This window comes from Hemiscyllium ocellatum, chromosome 14, assembly GCF_020745735.1.
Source record: "Hemiscyllium ocellatum isolate sHemOce1 chromosome 14, sHemOce1.pat.X.cur, whole genome shotgun sequence".
Lineage (NCBI taxonomy): Eukaryota > Metazoa > Chordata > Chondrichthyes > Orectolobiformes > Hemiscylliidae > Hemiscyllium > Hemiscyllium ocellatum.
The window spans coordinates 53,076,505-53,099,741 of NC_083414.1; positions in this window are offsets into that span (position 1 = coordinate 53,076,505).

The following is a 23,237-nucleotide window of genomic DNA, read 5'->3' on the forward strand; positions in this document are numbered from 1 at the left end:
GCAGATTTCTCATGATTAACACCAACACCCATTCCAGGATATTCTACTTTACCTTAAATTAAGGGTAACAAATCTAAACATAACCAACTTCACGTTCAAAAGAGTATGCTTAATTACTACATCATTCATGATTTTAAGATACTCATGGATTAAATGCATTTTCTTATTTTCAATTATCAATCCTGCTTCTGGCTTTAATAAATATTTAAAATCTGTAACTTTTTTCTTTCATTCGTTCCTTCTCTGCTTCATTATTAAGGCATTTGGACTCGATGAATGTCATTGATGAATTTTGAAAGAGTTCAGCCTGCTGAACATTGATGCTTTGCTTCAAGAAAAATGAGAATATTGTCGTTTCCTGGCCATTTCAGAGTTCAGGAAAGAGAATCTGGTGCAGGAGAAGCTTTCAACTAACGAGAGACACATCAATTGTCATTAGTTTTAGTAGAATTTTGTATGAATGCTTGGAGACCTTGCTTCAGGAATGACGCTAGAGTCTGTTTGACAGTACTCGTACTGAATCTAGAGAATACCTTGGAGGCATTGCTCATGGTATTTCTCTCACTCTCATGAAGCATGCCAGTGTTTGTTTAACAGTACTCCTATTGAATCTAGAGAATACCTTGGAGGCATTGATCATGGTATTTCTCTCACTCTCGTATGTGCCATTGGTACACAGACCAGGTCACTTGCAGTACAGCAGTGTGACGTAATTGCTCAGGGCATGAGCAATTTGTTGACTTGTGGAGGTCTTTGTTGTTAAATACTTGTGAAAAGCTAATTGGAGCAATTGATCAAGTGTTGCATCTTCTCATCAATAGTGCCTTTTGAGAAAGGTGGCTATGAATGTGTGACAAATTCCTGAGTGTCTCCTTCAATATAATAGGAGATTCAATATTCAAGTGACCAATTCCTTTGCTTTCACTTCAGTATCAAAGCCATTGAATTATTTTTGGCAATTCTGCACTCTTTCTTGCCTTGATATTTTGATAATGTACACTTCAGAGTTTCAATAGCTGTTCATGGATTAGAAACAAAGATCAGTTGTTATACATAGATTGAAAGAATCAGTAATAACTTTGGGATAAACTGTTTCTTGAGATGAAAGGAACAATGAGAAATGTGACAGACTTTATAAAAATGTTATAAATGTTATAAAACTAACCATTCCTGGGAAGAAGGAGTTACAGAAATAATGTAACTAAACTGTTTCCTGAGCCAGAAGAAATAACACTTACTTGATAATCTGCTGCTATGTAACAAATGGGCAATTAGACCTGCCTGCAGAAGCAATGTTCTGAAGTAAGGGATTAATTGCAGGATAAAGCTTTGCTTTAAATAGACAGCTAATCCTGAATGTAACAAGGAACAAAGAAATTATTTTTGATAAGACAACAAATGCAGACTTAAAGTCTCCAAAAGTGTAATTAATTTTGTGAATGAAAGAAACTAAAGGCTCTCAATAATGTCTCACTGCTAACTGGAAAGATAGAAAACTGGATAAGAAACTAACACAATAACTCAACAGCAGAACTTCAAAGAACAACACTACAGAAAGTCTGAACCCTGGAAACCTCCAGAGACAGACAACGTCTGGTGAAAATCTTGGCCAGGTTTCACCATTAATCAGGGAATGGTTATGTTGGGTCACAGGGTTATACTTGCTTACTTAGTAGCTGAATTAAAGGTAACTTGAGGTGATTTATCCACAATACTTTCAATAATAAACTTAACAAAACACTTCAAGGTGATGTTGCAATAAGAAAACAAAATTTTCATTTTAAAATTCGATACAATCAGAAAACAAATTACAAAAGTTTCTCAGCTGGAATTATGATGTTCGCTTCTTTGGGTCCTCAATTTTGTTAATCATTTTCTTTTCAAGTGGGCGCTGAGCTACCCGCAGTGTTCAATTTCATATTGTCTACCCAATTATTTGTTACAGAAATAACTTCATATAATTTCATGTTCCATATAATAAAATAGAGCAACTATTTCAATATTTAATAAAGATTCAACTTCACAGAAGATTGATAAGATGGGGCATTTCTGAAAAAAATATTTTTGCAAATGATTTTTAAACTTTTGATGAAGACAGCAAAAATCAACAATTTTAAGTGCAGTCAGTTCTGCAACAACAGGGTGATTGCATTCTTATGGTTTAGAAACAGCACTTACTGTTGGCAATGTAATTGAGCTATAGCCAACAAATGTTTGAAAGTTTTCGCTTTCGAAACAGCATCTCCAGTTCGTCAATTGCATTCCAGCAAATTTGCATTGAGAAATTGCGCGTTATAACAGAACGACCTGTATTACAATTATATATGATCCCCATGTGAGTTATATTAGTATTTCTGCTCCTGATTGCTATCCAGCCATTTCAGCTATAAACATGCATGCTGGGAACATGAATTGTCCCATCTTAAGTCACGTTCATTGGAGACTGAGGTTTCCATAGGCAAATTTGTGCACCATATGTTTAAAAAATTACAGCCTCCAACATGTGTCAAGATGACCAGCTTCCTCATGTGCCATTGGTTAAAACACCATAAGTTGTAGAGGATGATTGTGATGTCTGAAATAGGTTAAAAGCAAGTCAGTCATCACAGATCAAGTTAGAACTAATCTAACCTGCACTGCAAGGATGTTATTCATCCAGAAATAAATGAAAACTACCATTGAGATTATTCTGAGAAACAGAACTGTTGAAACGTTATCAACCTAAAACATAAACTTTGCACCCTCCCGATAGATGTTCTCTGATCTGTAGTTCCAGTATTCTGATTTTTTACTTCAACATTCCAGTAGCTACGATGTTTTTTGCGTGTACAGAGGTTTAACTTGCATTCTACTTAGCTCTTGACGATAACAGAAATATTATCAAGACTTGCAGAAGGTTTAAGCCTCACTTGGGCTCAGACTTCATGCTGTGATTTAGAAATATAGACTCAACCAAATACCCTCAGAGTGTTGGAAGGAGAAAGTGAGGACTGCAGATGCTGGAGATAAGAGTCAAAAAGTGTGGTGTTGGAAATGCACAGCTGGTCAGGCAACATCCGAGGAGTAAGAGACTTGATGTTTCGAGCATAAGCCCTTCATCACAAATTGGGGGTGGGGAAGGGCATGGGGGCTGAGAGAATAAATGGGAGGGGGTGGGGCTGAAGGGAAGGTACCTAGGAATGCAATAGGTAGATGGGGGTGATGGTGATAGGTCGGAGCGGTGGGTAGGACAGATAGATAGGAAAGAAGATGGATGGGTAGGACAGTTCAAGAGGGTGATGCCAAGTTGGAGGCTTGGATCTGGGAAAATGTAGCAGGGGGTGGGGGGGGGGGGGGGGGGGAGGGGGGGGGAGGGTGGGAAGAGAAATAAAGAAACTGGTGAAATTAACATTGATCTCATGTGGTTGGACTGTCCCAAGACTGAAGATAAGGTGTTCTTCCTCCAAGTGTCGGGTGGCTAGAATCTGGCAGTGGAGGAGGCCCAGGACTTGCAGGGAGTTGAAGTGTTTGGCAACAGGGTGGTGGGTTTGTTTAGTGCATGTATCCCAGAGATGTTTGCTGAAACATTCCTCAACTTGCCGTCCTGTCTCCCCAATGTAGAAGAGTCCACAACAAGAGCAACTGACAGAGTAGATGACATGTGTGGAAGTGCAGGAAAATCACTGCTAGATGTGAAAGGATCCTTTGGGGCCTTGGATGGAGATGAGGTTGGAGATGTTCTTCCACAACTAGATTCTAACCACCCTACGCCTGGAGGAACAACACCTCATTTTCCACCTTGGAACCCTCCAACCACACAGGATCAATGTTGATTTCACCAGTTTTTTCATCTCCCCTCCCCCCACCTTATCCTAGATCTAACCCTCCAACTAGACATCACCGTATTGAACTGTCCTACCTGTCCATCTTCCTTCCCGCCTATCTGCTCCACCCTCCATTCCGACCTAATACCATCACTCCCCACCTTCATCTACTTACCGCCTTCGCAGCTACCTTTCCCCCAGCCCCATCTCCCTCCCATTTATCTCTCAGCCCCCTTAGGCCTCCCCACATTCCTGATGAAGAGCCCATGCTTGAAACATCAACTCTCCTGCTTCTTGAATGCTACCTGACCAGCTGTGCTTTTCCAGAACCACACTGTTTGATCCACTTTGGTGCTCAGTTACATATCCACTTCCTTTGAAGTGGCTGTTTGTTTGTTTCTCAGCAGGCTATTATAGCATGAACTGAGTTAATGAGAGATGTGAATTGTCTAATGTAGTCTTGCCTGTGGCCATGTTGATGAATTTGAAGCAAAGATAATTCTCACAGAATTTATTTCCAAAGAAATGCTGTCAAATCATTATAGCAAATCACAAACTATGAGCTATATTTCTACTTAAAATGGCAAATTTGTTTACTCAATAAACCAAAGGCAAGAGTGGAATTATCTTCACCAGATTAGGTTTCCTTCACTGGCAATAGGATCAGAAATATATCGTAACTAGTGGAGACAAAAGTTTTCTCAGAATGGTGTTATGTGAGATTTCTCCCAAGATAAAGATAATTTTTGAAGATAAGTCACAAATTTACATTTAAGACACACTGATTAAGCAAATATTATCTTCAACCTATTTCTGCTTGTTCATTATAGATTGTTGTCAATAGAACTTTGCTTGGTTATAGTGAGATAACTTAGTGATTTTTATAACACAGCCCTGCAAATAATGGCAGATCAAACAAAATTTTTTAGGAAGCAGAAATCTAATGGATTTTATTTGGCACATATTGTTACATTCACGAGTGAGAAAATGAAGAGGAGAGCACCAGCTGCATCTGTTAGGATAGTGATAAATATGCATAATCAAATTTTAATCCACTATTTAATTTTTATACATGAATTTTTGCATGTTCCTTCAAAGGAAGAAACCTGAGTCTAAAATGGCTGCAGAGGTCACCTGACCACAGATTGAGTAAAGCTTCAGGAGAATAAACAAATCATCTGCACAGAAATTGCCATTTTATCTGAAAAATACTGAATTCAGGCAACTGAATCAGGGTCAGTGAATTTAAGTTTATAATTACACTTGGAAGATGATTTCATAACTTGGGAGACAAAAGGTTTCCCTGCCAGCTCCTCAGTTTGGAAAGACAATGGAGTCACACTCAAGAATAAACCTAACTATGGGCTGATTCCTGTGTTTTTGCTTCTGGCCAAGTGCCATTTTGGCTGAGATTTATGAAGCCATTCTCTCCCCAAGACCTAGCGACATCTCTTGCTGTATCTGAGGAAACTCACATATTTAACTACCTTCTCTGCATCTATGGAAGCCCATTCATCCACTTCTAGCTCCATTCTACAATGTGGTGTACCTGGAAAACTGACACTGTTGGGATACCCTGGAATCGACCACTATACCCGGTGCCTATGTGATCTTTGAATGGCCATTGTGCACCTGCACAAACATTGTTAGCCTGAAGCTGATCTACATGGATATTGATATTTTCCCCAGACATGGCAGACCAGGGAAAATTGTGACATTGCTTTGTGGTAGTGTGGTGGAAGGATAATGCATAACTAGAGCATCCATTTGATCACAGGACAAGCAATAAAAACCATGACCTAACAGCCTGATCCAAGGTTGCTACCCAGGTCAGTGCAGTCTAAACTGTTGGCAGAACTGTAGAGAAAAGGTCAATGAAATTCCCCTTGCCACCAGAAGAGCCAACTCTTTGTAGTATATCAGACTGACTCCATCTCAGCTAGTCTACCCATATCCATCTAAGCCCCATGCTCCACCACTTTCAGTATTGCCTTCTCACTCTCACCTACCCTAATCCCCAACATAACTAATCCTGCGTGACCTCTGCGCTGCCTAATCATGTGCTTGGTACACGGTCCCCTGCACCAAAACTGCCACTCTGCCACCCACTTTCATCATTCTTGATACCTGATTCTCTCTAATTCTTGAAGGAAAACAGCCCACAATGTGGCAGGAAGAGTCAACATGAATTGCCTCATATCAAGCTCCACAACCCTTATGAGTTGAGGATCTTGCTTCTGACCATGCCAAGTAGCTGATTGACCATGTCCAAGCCCTTGGAGTAGTATTGTAGGCTGCTTTTGACGCTGTGCCTGGATTCCAGAGCAAAGGCTTTCTACCTTGACTTCACCGAGGACTGCTGACAACCAAGACACGCTTTCTGGTTTGTGGCTGCATCAAATGACAAAGTAGAATTGAGAGCTTTGTATCTCTGACTGAGGCATAGTGCACAAAAAGGCAAGGCAAGTCATGGTACCATTCTAATTGATTTCTCGAGGATGAGTAGTGTTCGATTGTATATGGGTATTACCTATCAATTTATTGTGAGTTTGAGGAACCAAAGCTTTTTATGGGATACCTATTGCAGGGGCTTTAGAGAAATAGCTTGTGAAACTCCAAATCAAAACAATTCAATTTATATTCAGTGCAAAGGCATTGAGATTTCCTTGACAGAATGATCAACATTAGGAGATTCACACTTATTTTGTTTGCTCTTTATAACCAGCAGCTATTGTGGACATGTAGCTTCGGTACTACGGTATTCAAGTGACCATTGTTTTTTATCCAGCTTTAGTTTCAGTTGCTGGTTTTAAATCCTCCTTTCTTGCTCAACTGATTCTAATTGTGGACAAGTGGCAGGTGTTTGGATTGTTATTTGTCTATTCTAATTGTAGAGCACCTACTCTCTAAGCCAGCAGGCTAGGATTCAAGTCCCACCTACTCCAGAGATGTCTAATGACATGTTTGAGTAGTCTGACAAGAAAATATCTCTATTGCCAGAGCAGATAAATGGATGCGCAGTTAATGGTCGGTACTAGATATATATTGGCGAAGAAAATGCAATCAGGATGGAAGCCTGGGTTTGAAGTGTTGAATGAAGGCAAAATGTTGTGGATACTGGAGATATGAAACAAATACAAAATGCTGGAGAAACCCATTAGATTTGTGAGCATCTGTGTACAGAGAAAGAGTTAATGTTTCAAGCCTGGCATAAGTCTTCTTCAGAATCCATGCTAGTTCTCTCCCACTGTGAACCTGACACTACCTCTTGTTTGCTGGGATCAAAGCCCCTTTCTCTGTTCCCTGTAATCTTACTTGCCGCTGTGTGGACCACTGTGGACCAAAGCATTGATACACCGCTCAGCACATGTAGAATCTCTGAGTAGCTGTGCAGCTGCTCAGCTTAGGGGGAACATTGCACTTCTTCCCTGTGCCAGACCCAATATCCCATGACTCTGCTTCTGACCCAACATATGGTTTAACTGCTCCAGACCAAACTCCAGACACTCCTCTCTGCATCTCACCCTCTCCTCCCTCACTCTAGAGCTACCACCAGAGCCCCCATCACCCCCAATCCAGACCTGACTCCAGATCTGGCTCTTGCTTCATCTAGCACCAAACCTGACTCCTCTGTCTCACCATCAGATCAGAGAATTGCCACTCATAACCCATCCGAAAATGCAATCACTTTCCGGATCCCCTTGCCATCTTGTGCTCAGGCACCCTGCTCACCTAGATCCCTACCTACTACCTACTTAGTGCCTTGCTAACTTTCAGTCTGGCACCTTGTACTTCCGTCAGTCTAACTTCCTACTTAACTCACATATTTATCTTTTGAGCTGTAGTTTCAAATTGACTGCTATGCTGGATCTTTAATTTACAAACAATGGCAATTGACTGTAGTGAAACTTACTTTGTCACAATTGTGTTGCACTATGAGGGACCTGCCAGACTGGAAATATAGCTCTGCACTTTTGAAGGAGGCCTGGTCATAATCTGCTGTTGGGAATATGGAGTTTTTTGATGGCATTCCAAAGGAGTGGTGTGGCAAACTATATGACATTGTGACTCTGAGAAATGTCTGGCACGTATAATTAACTAGAATACAGGGACTAGGGGTGTTTTTCACAACTGTACAAAACGTCCATCTTGAAATATTAGATTACAACAATGTGTACATGCTTGTGATACTCCACCAACTCCATAGTCAAAAAATGTGCATGCCAGGTGGATTGGCCATGCTATTGTCTCATAGTATCGAGGGATGTGCAGGCGAGATGGATTATCCACAGTAAATGCAGGGCTCCAGGGATAGGTTGGGTCTAGGTGGGATGTTCTTTATAGGGTTAGTGCACTCTCAATGGCCTAAAGGCCTCTTGCTACACAGTAGGGATTCTATGATTCCATTATTCACAGGCCATTTCATAATAAATCAACAAAAGAAGGTTCCAATTAGTGCATTAACATTTAAACAGTGGTACATATCATTTACATAAAAAGAAAATGGCTGAAATGCTAAGGAGTCAGGAAGCATCTGGAGAGAAAGACAGATTTTCAAATTAATAACCTTTCAGTAGAATCCAACAGTTTGTCTGAAATGTGTAACTTGACTATTGAGTAATTCAAAGTCCTTGTAATATGCAATTTGATCCAGTCATCTTTGGCAAAAGAGCTCACGCTACTAACAGGGCAGGTCGCTCTGTTGTAACATAAGTTTCATCAACGTGAATTTGCTGTAAAGCGATAGCTGAATTGGGGACGCTGTTTCTACAGCACAAATATTTAAAACTTGTATTGGCTGTGACACGATCACAGTGTGAACACTTTAATCGCTTTCTCAGGTGCAATTTGTCCATAATGAGGGTTTGCACAAGAATGCAACCATCACATTAAAGAAGGTGTCGCTATACTGCTTTCAGAGCACATTAGGGCTAACACTTATGGATCAGTAGCCTTTGGAGTGTTAGATTCAGACAATGCAGAGAGGTCGCGCAACTGAGTTCAGACAACATGCAGAACTCACTATGAAACATGAAGTTAAAAATCACACTGCACCAGGTTACAGTCCAACAGGATCATTTGGAAAACTTCCAAATAAACCTGTTGGACTATAACCTGATATGTGATTTGCTCACCCTCGTCCAAGACTGGCACCTCCACATTATAAAAGAGGGGTTAGGGATCAGATGAAAGAAAATTGAATTGTCATTAATGCTGGACTTCTGAAGGGAGTTATATTTCCAAGTTTTTTTTAAACTTGAGGTGAAACCGAACATTCCAGAAAGGAGACTGATTTGATTGTAATAAGCACTTCCAGTTCGAGACAGACTGACACAATCTGTTTGTTTGTAGAAAGAAGCTCCAACAGAAAACAATTGAAATCTCCAGTGACAGTTTTCAAAGACTGGATGTGTGCTTTGTGCAAGATGATCTCCTGTATGAGGGAGACACGTCTGATGGTGCTGTGTGCAGCAACAAAGCAGCTACTGCTTTAAGACAACAAAGTAAAGAAGAATACTTTGAGGAGCGAAAAGAAATTATGTTAATATTCAGAGAGACTTGGATGCACTCACGCAGCATCGAATTAAAAAGGCAAATTGTCTTTTACAACAAAGATGCTTTTTCGGTGTCTTCTCCCATATGCTCCAATATTTTGTGGTATGATATGGAATAAACTGGCTGAAGATTAGCATTAGGGGTATCAGGTGGTGGTCAAGACGCATCATTTGGTTGGTTCTACATTCATTAGTATTCTGCACACAGGTCAAATCAAACTCTAGCCCAGCAGGGGGTAATTAACATCAGCAGGAACAAACCCTGACCTGATCAAATTCAATTTGGGATGGGATTAAAGGCAGCAATCACAGCAGAATCCAACCCTTGCAGTCACTTATGATTTTGCTGATGTCTCAGCAGGTTGGATAATTGAGTACAGCTCAACCCACATGCAGAAAACTTAAACTGCTTCTTTTCAGTGTGAATGCTCAGAGTATTCTTGCTTTCTTTTCTGAAGGTGCTGGCATTCAGCCCCAGTCACTATTTTCCCTGTCGGTTGTACCCAAATGGTAATTATAAATTTGTAAGCCTGTACGGTGAACTCTCAGCATTTTAACCACAGGAAGCAGTTTAGCTGTTGGCATGGTTGAGGCAGTCTGGCAAGGCAGGAACCAATAACTGCACATGAATTGCAATTTGCATTTGCTTTGCACCCATAATGCAGTAAAACATTTGAAGGTACTTCAACAACAGCATAGTCAGTCCTGCTCAAGAAGTGAAAGCTTAACAAAATGTACAATCTCCAATCAGAACAATATTTCAGAGTTCAAAGTATGTGCGCTATCAAGAAGAAAAATAAATGAACTCATGGAGTAGTTTTTTCAGCATATTAATATTGAGTTTTATAGAGGATGACCCATGTGCATCAGTGATTTTGTGGAATGTTATGGACCAGAACAAACCCCTTAACATATATAAGAAGATAGTCTAGACCCTAACATTTTCTTATTTTAAAGTAAGTGTAAGTTGACGCATTCCAGATGCAAATCGATTGGTCAAACTACTCCACATTGAGAAAAACCCACTTTATTCACACACAATCATTAAAATACATAAAAATAGAAAGAAAGAAAATTGGAATAACTCAACTCGATTGGAAAACTTAACAGAATAATTGATTATGTAACGACTAAACAGTAACTGTTCTCATCCAGCAATATCCCATAAACACCCCCTTGACAAAGGCAAGTTTAGAAAAATAGCTTGTCTCACAGCCAATTCCACAGTCCAGGAAAAACATCAAGAGAAAACTCTAAGAGAGAGAGTAGCAGAGAGAGAGAGGGAGAGATGTACTGGAGCTTCCAAACTCAGCTTCCAGACGCCAACAGCAACCACTTCTGAAATCTAACAATGAAAAATTCTGATTCTGTGGGAGCTTGACCTCACCCATTCATACTGTTCCAAATGTAAAACAAAGCCAAGGCCGCACAAGCTTTTCACTTTATTGGATCAAACTAGCTTGTTCCCTCTGTTTTGAAACCTCATTTTTAAAAAAGGACAAAATGCACCTCTTAACACCACCATAATGTCACAGGTACAATTAAGATTAGATTCGATTCTCTACAGTGTGGAAACAGGCCATTTGGCCAAACAAGTCCATACTGACCCTCTGAAGAGTAACCCACCCAGACCTATTTCCCTCTGACTAATGCACTGAATACTATGGGGCAATTTAGCATGACCACTTCACCTGACATGCACATCTTTGGACTATGGGAGGAAACTGGGGCACCCAGAGGAAACCCACGCAGCCATGGGGAGAATGGGCAAATTCCACACAGATAATCATCCGAGGAAGGAATTGATCCCTCGTGCTGTGAGGCAACAGTGCTAACCATTGAGCCACCGTGCCAATAAGTTATTTCAAATTATAGTGACTCATGAAGACAATGCACATTTAAAATTGATAATTCTCTTTCATCCTTGTGTGCAGTTGCATTTTAAATGATATTATTTCAGAATGGTAATGTATCACTTAATACATGAAAAAATGAAAAATCCGTCAAAAATGTAAGATTTCAAACCCATTCTGGGAGCCAACATGTTGCAAGAATAAGGTTTTTTTTAAAATTTCCTGATTCCAAATCCTCCAAAATTGGAACTTGCACAAAGTCTTTGTGGTGAAGAAAACATATTTTAAGAAGCCAGTGCATTCTGTGTAAGAATTCTTGAAGGAGTACTTGATATGGGAGTAAATTAACCTTTGCATTCCAGTTGTCTCCATTTTTTTCTGCTTTTGTGTCAAATTTATGATCTGATTTTTGATTTGCATTTTGACATACTGGCCATGACTCATGATAGCACTGTAAGTCACAAGGCTGTGGTTTTCAGTCTCATGACAGATATTTTAACACAGAAATTTGATTGACAGTTCCAGTGCAGTACTGAGGGTTTGCATTACAGGCAGGGAGGCATCTTTTGGATATTAAACTAAAACCCCTCGTGGAAGACAAGGAATCTCATGGCTTTCCTTCAAAGAAGTGCAGCTGATGATCCAAGATGGTTGAGTCAATATTTATCCCACCATCAATGTCACAAAAAAAACCCACTATTTGGTCATTACCAAATGAGTGAATGGGTTGCCACGTTTCCTACATTATAACAATGACTTCACAAGTACAACGTCCAGGCATTATGAAAGGTATAACAGAGATACTTTTTTTAACTACTTCTCCTCTTTTATTCTGTAGCTGTAATAGGAATGATATAGAGTCATAGAGATATACAACATGGAAACAGACCCTTCGGTCCAATCTATCCATGCTGACCAGATATCCCATCCCAATCTAGTCCCACCTGCCAGCCTCCATCCCATATCGCTCCAAACCCTTCCTATTCATATACACATCCAAATGCCTCTTAAATGTTGCAATTGTAACAGCCTCCGCCACTTCCTCTGGTAGCTCATTCCATTCTGGTACCACCCTCTGTGTTAAAAAGTTGCCCCATAGATCTCTTTTATATCTTTCCCCTCTCATCCTTAACCTATTCCCTCTAGTTCTGGACTCCCCGACCCCAGGGAAAAGATTTTGCCTATTTCCCCTATCCATGCCTCTCATAATTTTGTAAACCTCTATAAGGTAAACTTCCAACGCACCAGGGAAAACAGCCCCACCCTGTTCAGCCTCTCCCTATAGCTCAAATCCTCCAACCCTGGCAACATCCTTGTAAATCTTTAATTTCAATCATATCATAACACTGTACAATGGCAATTTTGTTTTAAAAAAAATATTTGATCTTACCCATTCTTGCATTTCTTTCTCAACTTCAGAGACTGGTCATCTGAAACAAGTTAGATCCTGAGTGAAGGAAAAGTTGATTCCAGCACAATGTGCATTTACAGTTAGGCACATGACCCAAGTGATCCCCTTTATTTTGTGGCTGAATAAACTACAATTGCTTTTTGTCCAGACTAACACATTACTTAAGACTGATGCAGAATTGTCCCTGTCCAAATACTTTTATGACCTTTTAAGAACAGTTATAGGACAATCCAATCACTATTTTTGTAGTTGACCTGAGTTTTCACTTGGAATTCTACCATTGGATCCCAGAATGGTAATATAGAAGAGACCATTTAGCCCTGAGGAATCTGTGCTAGCTCTTTTGAAGGGTAATCCAGGTAAAAATATTCCCCTGCTCTATCTCCATGTAACTGCAATACTTTCCATGAATTATCAACCCAACTCCCCTTTGAAGACTACTACTAAGTCTGTTTCCATCACCAACAGACAGGGCATTTCAACTCTAAGCACTTCATGGCATCGTTTCTTTTGCCAATATCTTTAACTTCCACCTTCTGGTTATTGAAGCTATAACTATTATAAACAGATTTTATTTACAATTCTATTTAAACCTTGAGTAATTTTAAACATAGAGTCAGAGAGATTTTCAGCATGGAAACAGACCCTTGGATCCAACTCGTCCATGCCGACCAAATATCCTAAATTAATCTAATCCCATTTGCCAGCATTTGGCCCATATTGCTCTAAACCCTTCCTATTCACGTACCCATCCAGATGCCTTTTAAATGTTGTAATTGTACCAGCCTACGCCATTTCCTCTGACAACTCATTCAATATACACATCACCCTCTATGTGAAAAAGTTACCCCTGAAGTCTCTTTTAAATTTTTTCCCTCTCACCTTAAACCTATGCCATCTAGTCTTTGACTCCCTCCAGGGAAAAGACCTTGTCTATTTAACCTATCCATTCCACTTATGATTTGACACATCTCTGTAAATCTCACCCCTCAGCCTCCAACACTCCAGAGAAAATAGCCCCAGCTTATTCAGCTTCTCCCTATAGCTCAAACACTCCAACCTTGACAATATCCTTGTAAATCTTTTCTGAACACTTTCAAGTTTCTCATACTTCCAATAGGAGGGAGATGAGAATTGCACACAATATTCCATAAGTGGCCTAACCAATGTTCTGTGCAGCCACACTATGGCTTCCAAACTCCTATACTCAATGCGATAAAGGCAAGCATACCAAACACCTTCTTCACTATTGTATCGATCTGCAACTCCATTTTCAAGGGGCTGTGAACCTGCACTCCAAAGTCACTTTGCCTAGCAATACTTCCCAGGATCTTACCATTAAGTGTATAAGTCCTTCCCTGATTTGCTTTTCCAAAATACAGCACCTCACATTTATCTAAATTAAACTCCATCTGCCACTCCTCGGCCCATTGGCTCATCTGATCAAGATCCCATTGTACTCTGAGGTAACCTTCTTTGCTGTCCACTACACCTCCAATCTGGTATTATCTGCAAACATATTAACCATACATCCCTATGCTCACATCAAAATCATTTATATAAATGACAAAGGCAGTGGATCCAACATCAATCCTTGTGGCACACCGCTGGTCACAGACCTCCAGTCTGAAAAGCCTCCACCACCACCCTCTGTCTTCTGTTTCCATCAAATCTCAGCTTTCTCTGCTCAAAACAGAACAACTTTAACTTATTTAGTCTGCCCAAGCAACTGTAATGCCTCATCCCTGGAAGCATTCTGGAAAATCTTCACTGTACATTCTCAAAAGCTTTCACAAGTTTCATAACCGAGGTCCCCAGAACTGGACACAATGCTCCAGCTATGGGCAGTATGTTTCTGCTTTCAACCTCAATCTTGACCACTACATTCAAAAATACAAAAGGTTACCTATTAACCTTTTCTAAAACTCGTCTTTTAAAAACAGTCATATTGTTATAAAGATGTACGGCATGGAAACAGACCCTTTGGTTCTACTCGTCAATGCCGACCAGTTATCGTAAATTAATTGAGTCCCATTTGCCAGCATTTGGCCCATATCCCTTTAAACCCTTGTCATTCATATGCTTATCCCAGTTGCCTTTTAAATGTTGTTATTGTATAAGCCTCCCCAACTTCCTCCATTAGCTCATTCCATTCACACGCCACCCTCTGCGTGAAAAGGTATAAATCTTTCCCCTCTCACCCTAAGCCTATGCCCTGTAGTTTTTAACTCCGCCACCCTGGGGAAAAGAACTTGTCTGTTTACCCCATCCATGCCCCTCATGATTTTATAAACCTCGAGAAGGTCACCCCTCAGGCTCTGGCACTCCAGGGAAATTAGCCCCAGTTTATTCAGCTTCTCCCGAAAGCTCAAACCCTCCAACGCTGGCAACACCCTTGTAAATCTTTTCTGAACTCTTTTAAGTTTCACAACATCTTTCCTATAGTTGTGTTCTTTATGTTCCTTTTGCTCTTCATTGCAAACTTTGTTCAAGGCAGTAAAATAAAATAAACGCTAAAAAATTCAGTCAGGTTTTTAAATTATTTGAATGAATATTAAAAAGACAAATTTTGAAAAAAAATAATTTGTGATTCTTGCCATTTGTTCTTCAGAATACTTCAGTTATTGCAAAAATAATTTCCCAGGATGTTGCCTGCTATGGTGGAGTCGAGTTGTGAAGAGAGGTTGGATAAAGTCAGGTTGTTTTTACTTAAAAGATAGAGGCTGAGGGGTGCCCTGATAGAGGTCTACAAAATTATGAAAGGCATTGACAACATAAGATTTTTTTTCTCAGGTGAGAAGGTCAACTGCAAGAGGGCACAGGTTGAGGGTGAGAAGGGGCACATTTAGGAGAGATTTGGGGAAATTTTTGCACACAGAGGGTAGTGGGTGCCTGAAACACATTGCCAATGGGGAAGGTGGAAGCAGGCATGTTAACAACATTTAAGGCTTATCTTGACAGACACATGAACTGGGTGGTGAACAGAAGGATAGAAACCACTCATGGGCAATAAGAAGCAGGTCTAAATAAAGGTTAGGAATTAGTGTTGGCTTGGGGGGCCAAAAGGCCTGTCCCTGTGCTGTACCGAACTGTTTGTACTGCATATTATATTGCTTAACCAAAATGTATAAACCTTTATTCTTAACATGTTAAAACACGTGGTAGAGTAACAGTAAATCAGCATGTTTACTTCTACTTGTTTGACTAATTTAACATAATAATTTATTCAGGTACGCAAAATGCTTTCAAGTAGCTTGTTTCTGGAAGATGTTGGCAGGAGTACCAGTACCTCATTGCACTGGGTAGAGTGTTGAGGCTTTAGGGTCTAATATCTTTCAGCTGAACAAATGTACTATATATACTGGAGTGTTACGATAACAAAACTAATGCAAAATAAATGGGCTTTATGAAAAAAGCTTTGCAGGGAAATTAAACCTCAGGAGACTCTATATACGAGCTGATCCACAACTGGTCTTGAAAAGATTATCAGACACCATTAACAAGCACACTGCTGCATTTGGAACAAAGCAATGGCCTCAATAAAACAGGACTTGCCAGTTGTTTAAAAAAAGGCAACAAATGCAGAACAGAACCACTGTGAAGATCCTAATAAATAGACTGTATACAAACATACTTTTTAAAATTGAATTATGATCAAAAGTTCCATCCACACTTTCAACTAAAATATATTTGTTTTGGTTTACAGGACAAGACGAAGGAAGTGATTTCAATTGATATAAACAGCATAGGTCAAAGCAATTTTGCCTATGCTTTCACATCTTTATGACTTGCGTTTACAACTGATTCTTAGCCTTTCTCCTGTCTCCGAAAATCCCCAAGGATTCTGACCTCTAAGCCTCAAATAAATGGACATTTGCTCTGTATTTTACATTTCAGGCTGATTATCACTTGGGTTGTGCAGCCAATGTTCATATAGCTTAAATGAGCCCAAAGGCTTCCAATTAGACATTTTTGTTTTGTCCTGCAACCATTCCACTCTTCCCCTTCAATAAAAAGTGGACATGCTGTTTGTGACAAGGGCAAACAACATGTTGATGCCTTCCACTTAAAGTAGTTCATGACTATACTGTTTATCATGTTTGTATCTTGATTGTTCAATAACAACAGAAAGTTAAAAAAACGTAATATCCAATAAATAAAATTCATCTTACTACGGAATCATTAAATGATGGTAAACCCTGAGTAGTCCAGTTAGGCAGGTTATTAACTGCATTGTTACATGGACACATAATGGCATGCCGCAGACATTTTTCTCCTCCCTATGTCCTTGTTAGCACAGATGTGAATATGACTAAATCATCTCAAGGCAGACGAGAGGCAATCCACCTAATGTGCTCAGATGAGCAGCTAATTTGAAAGCAGTATTTGATAACATAACTTGCTGTCTGGTGAAAGAATGATTCATGGTTAAGATTAAAGGAAAGACATGAGGAAAATAAGTAAAGGATGAGATAGGTGATAAAAATTATGATCAGTTTTCCATTCTATTGCAGGTCAGGACTACCAAATCCCCCACTCAGTACAGTTTAAAAGTAACTGCAGCAGCCACTCTCACTGCTGAGTGCTTCAATGGGCCATTTAAAGGATCCTCTTTGATTCTCTGAGACCACCTCCCAATTATGAATGAGAAATTATATTCTCTAGCTCTCACCCATCACTTACAATCACTCCTCCACTCACTCTCCATATCTCATTCATGCCAATTCATGACTGATCACCCATCACATTGGTACCATGCCATCTTAAATTCAGCTCATGTTAACCCTCCCAACTACCCAATAACCCCTTATATCCTCAATGTCAACACACCTGGTATCCACATTGTGGACTAAGGAACTCATACTATAATGCAGATGGGGTCTGCTTGAACTTAGCATTGAGTTAAAGTCATCCTGCCGAGTTTTGGTGTGCCTCATGTGTGACACATACCTTGCTACCTTGCTTGGAGTTCTAAGATAACAATGGTTTATATTAGAAATGGGCACAGGTGTTTGGATCTGAGTTCTATGCACCATTTTTCAAGACCTGCAAAAATCTAGCCCACAAAATCCAAGAGCTAAAATAATCTACATTTATAGTTGAAGTAAAATGTGCAAACACAATTAATACTTGGCATCCTGTCTGTGAAGTGAGTACAGTTTGTCATTTGATAAAACTTCTGTCTTGTATGAAACTTGTACAGAACTAAACATACATTCTATAGGTTGCTCACATGATGTGTGCAACAAAATAAATTTATTGCTTCTCGGCACCAACTAAACATGACATTTTGGAATTTTGCACATCAGATACTTCTGTTGCTATCCCTCTTGCAGATGAATGACGAGAAAACAAAACCATTTCCATTTCTAATTTATCACTGATGTAAAGCTTAATGCCATAATCTTAAGCACTCTAATGGGAAATCAGTTCCTTATTCAACTGTGTATCAGAAACAGCAAGAGACCCTACGTCAAAGCAAAACAGCAATTCTGTGTGTGTAATTAGCAAGCAAATAATTAATACAATAAAAAATTCAGTTATGTATATACGTAACCCAATAGACTACATTGCCCGTCAAGGTTTCACACTGTAGTTCTCATTATTTACTGAAAATATAACTCATAAAACTTGTTAGCTGTGAGAAGTAATTCCCAAGGAAGCCGCAGAAGCCTGAAAAAAATGAACAGCTCATACAAAAGGCTGCAGCATTAAACGGTGTAATATTGCATAATACAGGTATCTATAAATCCTGATGGGAGATTCTTCATGAGAAACCTACATTTTAATACTCCAGTGCAACGACAGAAGATAAGGAAACAAATCGTTGGGAGCATGACATCAACTTTTACTCCTCAATTTAGCGCTTTATACATTTTGCAAATTCTTTGAGTTATAACATTTATCAAAACATGATGAGAAAAGTTGAAACGTTTGTACATCTGAAGTCAGGAATCACTTACATCTTTGTGATAAGAAGCTTGAAGTAATGCTGTGTTAAATCTACTTTTACTTCTAAAGCTATCTTTAACAGAACTGATCAATCTGTAAAGGCTGTCTGCAATGAAATCTGATGTTTGTATGTATTTGTTTACTGAGAAACCCAGGTGAATGGGTCAAGGTCCAAAGTGCAAACCAGAACATAGATTGGAATCAGTAGGATTGAAGAGGAGATAAATCAAGCTGTGAAGATGACAGTAAAATTAGGTCTTTAAATCGCATTCATTGCAGACAAAACTGAAGGTCAGAAATTCTACAATTTTGATGTCCTGAGAAAGGTTGAATGTGTGATGCTCCACAGGTTTTGTCTTCAATTTTGAGAAAGTGCAGCATAAAGTTGTGATCATGATGACAGAACTGAAATATGGGGAAAGTTACAGAATGAAATTCAGAGGTACCAGAACTAAGTGCTAAAAAATAAGATTACAACAAAGGGAAGATTTTTAAATGAAAAGGAAGGAAAAACTTGTCTGGTATCTGTTTTGTGCACTGTTATTCATATATTCTCAATGTGTGTGTTCTGTGGAGGCTGATGTGAACTATCAGTCTTCTAGCTTAACAAGAGTCTGGTTAAAGTAAACAATGTGTATTGTATCGCATCTCTGCAACGATTTACAGGTTATTACAATAGACTCTACATTACTACAAGAACTATTGGAAGAGCTGGCTTTAGGTCTGTCTCACACTGGTACTTCATTCTTCCTCCAAATCCACAGGACATCATTATAAGGATGATACTTAAACAAGTGTTAACTCTTTCAGACCCAAATACAACAGTATCTTGTCTGGGAACAAGACAGCACACTCTTTGATATGGAGAAAGTATTTGTGTACAAGTCTATAATTATATGAATGTTGATGCAATTCATATTCATCCATTGCTGTTCACTGTCAAAATGTTGGTATTTCATTTTTAATTATTTGTTTGTGGTATGTGGGCATTAAAAAAACAAGGCCAGCATTAATTACTCAGCTTCACTTGCCCTTGAGGTGATGGCTGCTTTTTTGAGCCATGCACCTGTTTAGGTGAAAACACTCCCACAGTATAATTAGGTAAGGAATTCCAGTCTTTAAACCAGTGGTATATTTCAAAGTTCAAATGGTGTTTGACTTGGATGACAACTTGGAGGCAATAGTTTTCCATGTGCTGCTATCATTGTTTCTTTAGTTTGCAGAATCATGAGTTTGGGAGCTACTACTGCAGAAACCAAGATAAGTTGGTGCAATCCATCCTGTAGTTGGGACACATCACAATCACAGTGACCACTTGATCAGCATTCCTTTCACCACTTCAAACAGGCACTTCCCCACTGCAAGCCCACAATGACTACAGTAGGCATCTTGTACTAGAAGCATTGCAATACTCCACCATGGTGTCTTCAACAGCGTTATCCAAATTGCAATATTTACCATCTCAAATGAGGAAAACAGATGCATTGGGGCATGATTAATGGTAAGTTTTCATCCAAATGACACACTGAGATGTTCCAGTTCGAAAAATCAGTCCTTAGATGTTCTTTATGGTGGGGATGGGGAGAAAGAACAGCACATTATTGCACAAAGAATTTATGCTTACACATGACAAGGATTTAGCATCAGTTTTCTTCTTATTGTAACAGTATGGAAACACACAATGTTGCAATTTTGGTGTTAACAATAAAACTGGCATTCATTGCACAAAATAAATGAAGTTGAAACTTAAGAAACAAAACTATTTACAGAACACAGCCTTGAAGACTTAGAAGATCAATCCTTGATACAATGTCTCTATAGGCTTAACTGTGACCACGAGTCAACATTCCCACTCAGGTTCTGTGCATGACAATCGGAATGCTAACATCCTGCCTTGCATTAGGGCGGCACGGTGGCACAGCGGTTAGCACTGCTGCCTCACAGCGCCAGAGACCCGGGTTCAATCCCCGCCTCAGGTGACTGCCTGTGTGGAGTTTGCACGTATATCCCTGTATCTGCGTGGGTTTCCTCCGGGTGCTCCGGTTTCCTCCCACAGTCCAAAGATGTGTGGATCAGGTGAATTAGCCATGCTAAATTGCCCGTAGTGTTAGGTAAGGGGTAAATGTAGGGGTATGGGTGGGTTGCGCTTCGGCGGGTCGGTTGGGCCAAAGGGCCTGTTTCCACACTGTAAGTAATCTAATCTAATCTAATTTCCGGTTCCAGAAGTCACTGCCATGCATGGACCTTAGAGGTCTGCACTGAGGTAAAAAAAAATCAGAAATTATGCTTCCCTCTCAGTGAAGTAAGTTTTGTTTTGGCTTATTGGGTGTGGTACAGTAAGAGATCTGCTGGTCCAAAAGTCTACAGTTTGTTGTTGAAAACAAGCCTGCTGAGCCTCGAGTTGCTCGATATGAATGTAATCTTTTTGTGCCAGTGGTTATGATGCACAGAACGATGGAAGTGGGAAGATGGGAATTTGAACTCAAGTATTTTGTAGTGGTCACTCCAATGAATATAGAGAGGGACAGATACCCTGGTGTTAGGTAGATTGGTGATAAAGAGGTCAAGTAAAATTTTCACTCACTCTTGTTCTATCACCATTTGCTGCTGTCACCATTAGTCATATGTAGACCAGACAAGGTAAGGATGGCAAAATTTTTTCACGAAATGATGCGGTCGATATATTTCTCAGAACTCAGCCAGATTAGCTAGTGGCCCCACAGAGCCACTCTTGGTGATGAGCATTGAAACCCAAGTGAGTTCTGTTTTCTTTCAATGCTAAATGATCTTCCAAACAGTGATTAACATAAGGAGTACTGACTCATCATAACTGAGGTTGGCTGGCCTTGATGCAATGCTGATTCATAACATCTAGATGCGATGTTAAGAACTCACAGGTTAAACCTTATGAGTGTACATCACCTCCTGTGAGCTACAAGTGGGACAACACGCTTTCAACAATAGTGGTGATGAGGCATTGATGATGATATATTGAATATGAATAACTCAATCTGTTCTTTGAGCAGTCTGTGGGAGTGTTCTTGCAACATTGGCACAATTCTCCACATGTTCATGAGGAGCACTCTGTGCAGCTGACTGTGCAGAGGCCCTTTTTGTTTGATACAGTGGTGAGGTGAATATAGATAAAATGAGATCAACATTTATGTGTTGATACAAGTAACTTTATTTTTGTACTCCTTTGATACAATGGTCTGCTGGCCCATTTCAAGAGGCTGTTAAGAGTCTACTGTATTGTGATGGGTCTGAAGTAACAAAGACTAGAGCAGTGATGGATGGCTTTTTTGTTTCTCTGAAGGTCATAATTATTTTGATGGAGTCTTATGACAATCCATTAGTTTCATGGTCATCATTGCTGAAACTAGCTTTTTACTGCAAATTCTATTCACCTTACCAAGTTTAAATTCACAGCTGTCATGAGTGGGCAACACAAGTCACCAGAGCAAGTTAAATCAAATTCAAGGCAGCAAATTTCTATAAGCTACCTTAACTGAACATTTCCTACCTTGTGTTTTGTATTTGGACATGGGATGTGGGCATCACTGGCTTGGCCAGCATTTATAACTCATTCATAATTTCCTTGGAGGGAATTGAGAGACAGTTACATTGCTGTGTGCCTGGAGTCATATGCAGACCAGACAAGGTAAGGATGGCAAAATTTTTTCACGAAAGGACGCAATTGAACGAGATATGAGTTTTTCAATAATTGAGATAGATGACATGGTTGATATTAGAATGACTTTCCTTTCCTGATTTAAAATAAATTGTATGTTCACCATCTGCCGTGTCATCAGAACATGAGCGTGAGGTTCTGGAATACTCCTTCAGTGAAATGACCACTCCACTATTGCCTCTCTGATTTCACTGTCACGATCCAAGTAACAACCAAGGGAAAAAAACAATTTTCATGAACGGTATGAAAATGTGTTTTGTGCTGAGCTGAACAGGGAAACATTCTCATAAAGGAAAGGCTGAGACATTTGTGGTATTTGAATTTTGAATTAATCAGCAATATTTTAAAGTCACCTATAATCAATGGCAAAGGAGTGCTTTGGATAGAGGAAGAGTGATTCATTGTGTTTTAAGAAGGCATTAGAAAGAAGCATTGCTACTTCTTTGCAAATGCACTGGGAAGACTGTTAGAAGCTTGAGAAATTGGAGGAATTAGGTTTTTACTGGAATGCATGTTTATAACACTGAGTGATTATAACCTGCTAATATTCTTGTTAATCATTTGCCCCTTTATTATCAGTCAGTCACTTCTCAATGAAATGTGTGCAAGCAGCCTCTAAAAATGGTGAATACCTGTCATTCTATACAATGATGACAGTCATTTTCATGATCTTACATCTTACTAGAATGATAGCAACAGTTATCAATTATTTCTGGAAAGCTTTCCTGTCACTGGAACAGTGCATTGGTCCTAACAAAACCATTGTTTTTTCTCATTGATGTTTCCTGGGGTAGGAACTAAGTGCACACACACACACACAGATGCTGGGGAACATAAAACAGTGATCTCATTCCTTCACCTTTATTTTGGGATTTTGGAGAGTGGTCATAGTGTCAGTAACAATCAAGATGTCGGAAGTAAAATTGAGGTTGGCATTTAAACAGGGAGATATATTAGTTGAAATCATCATTT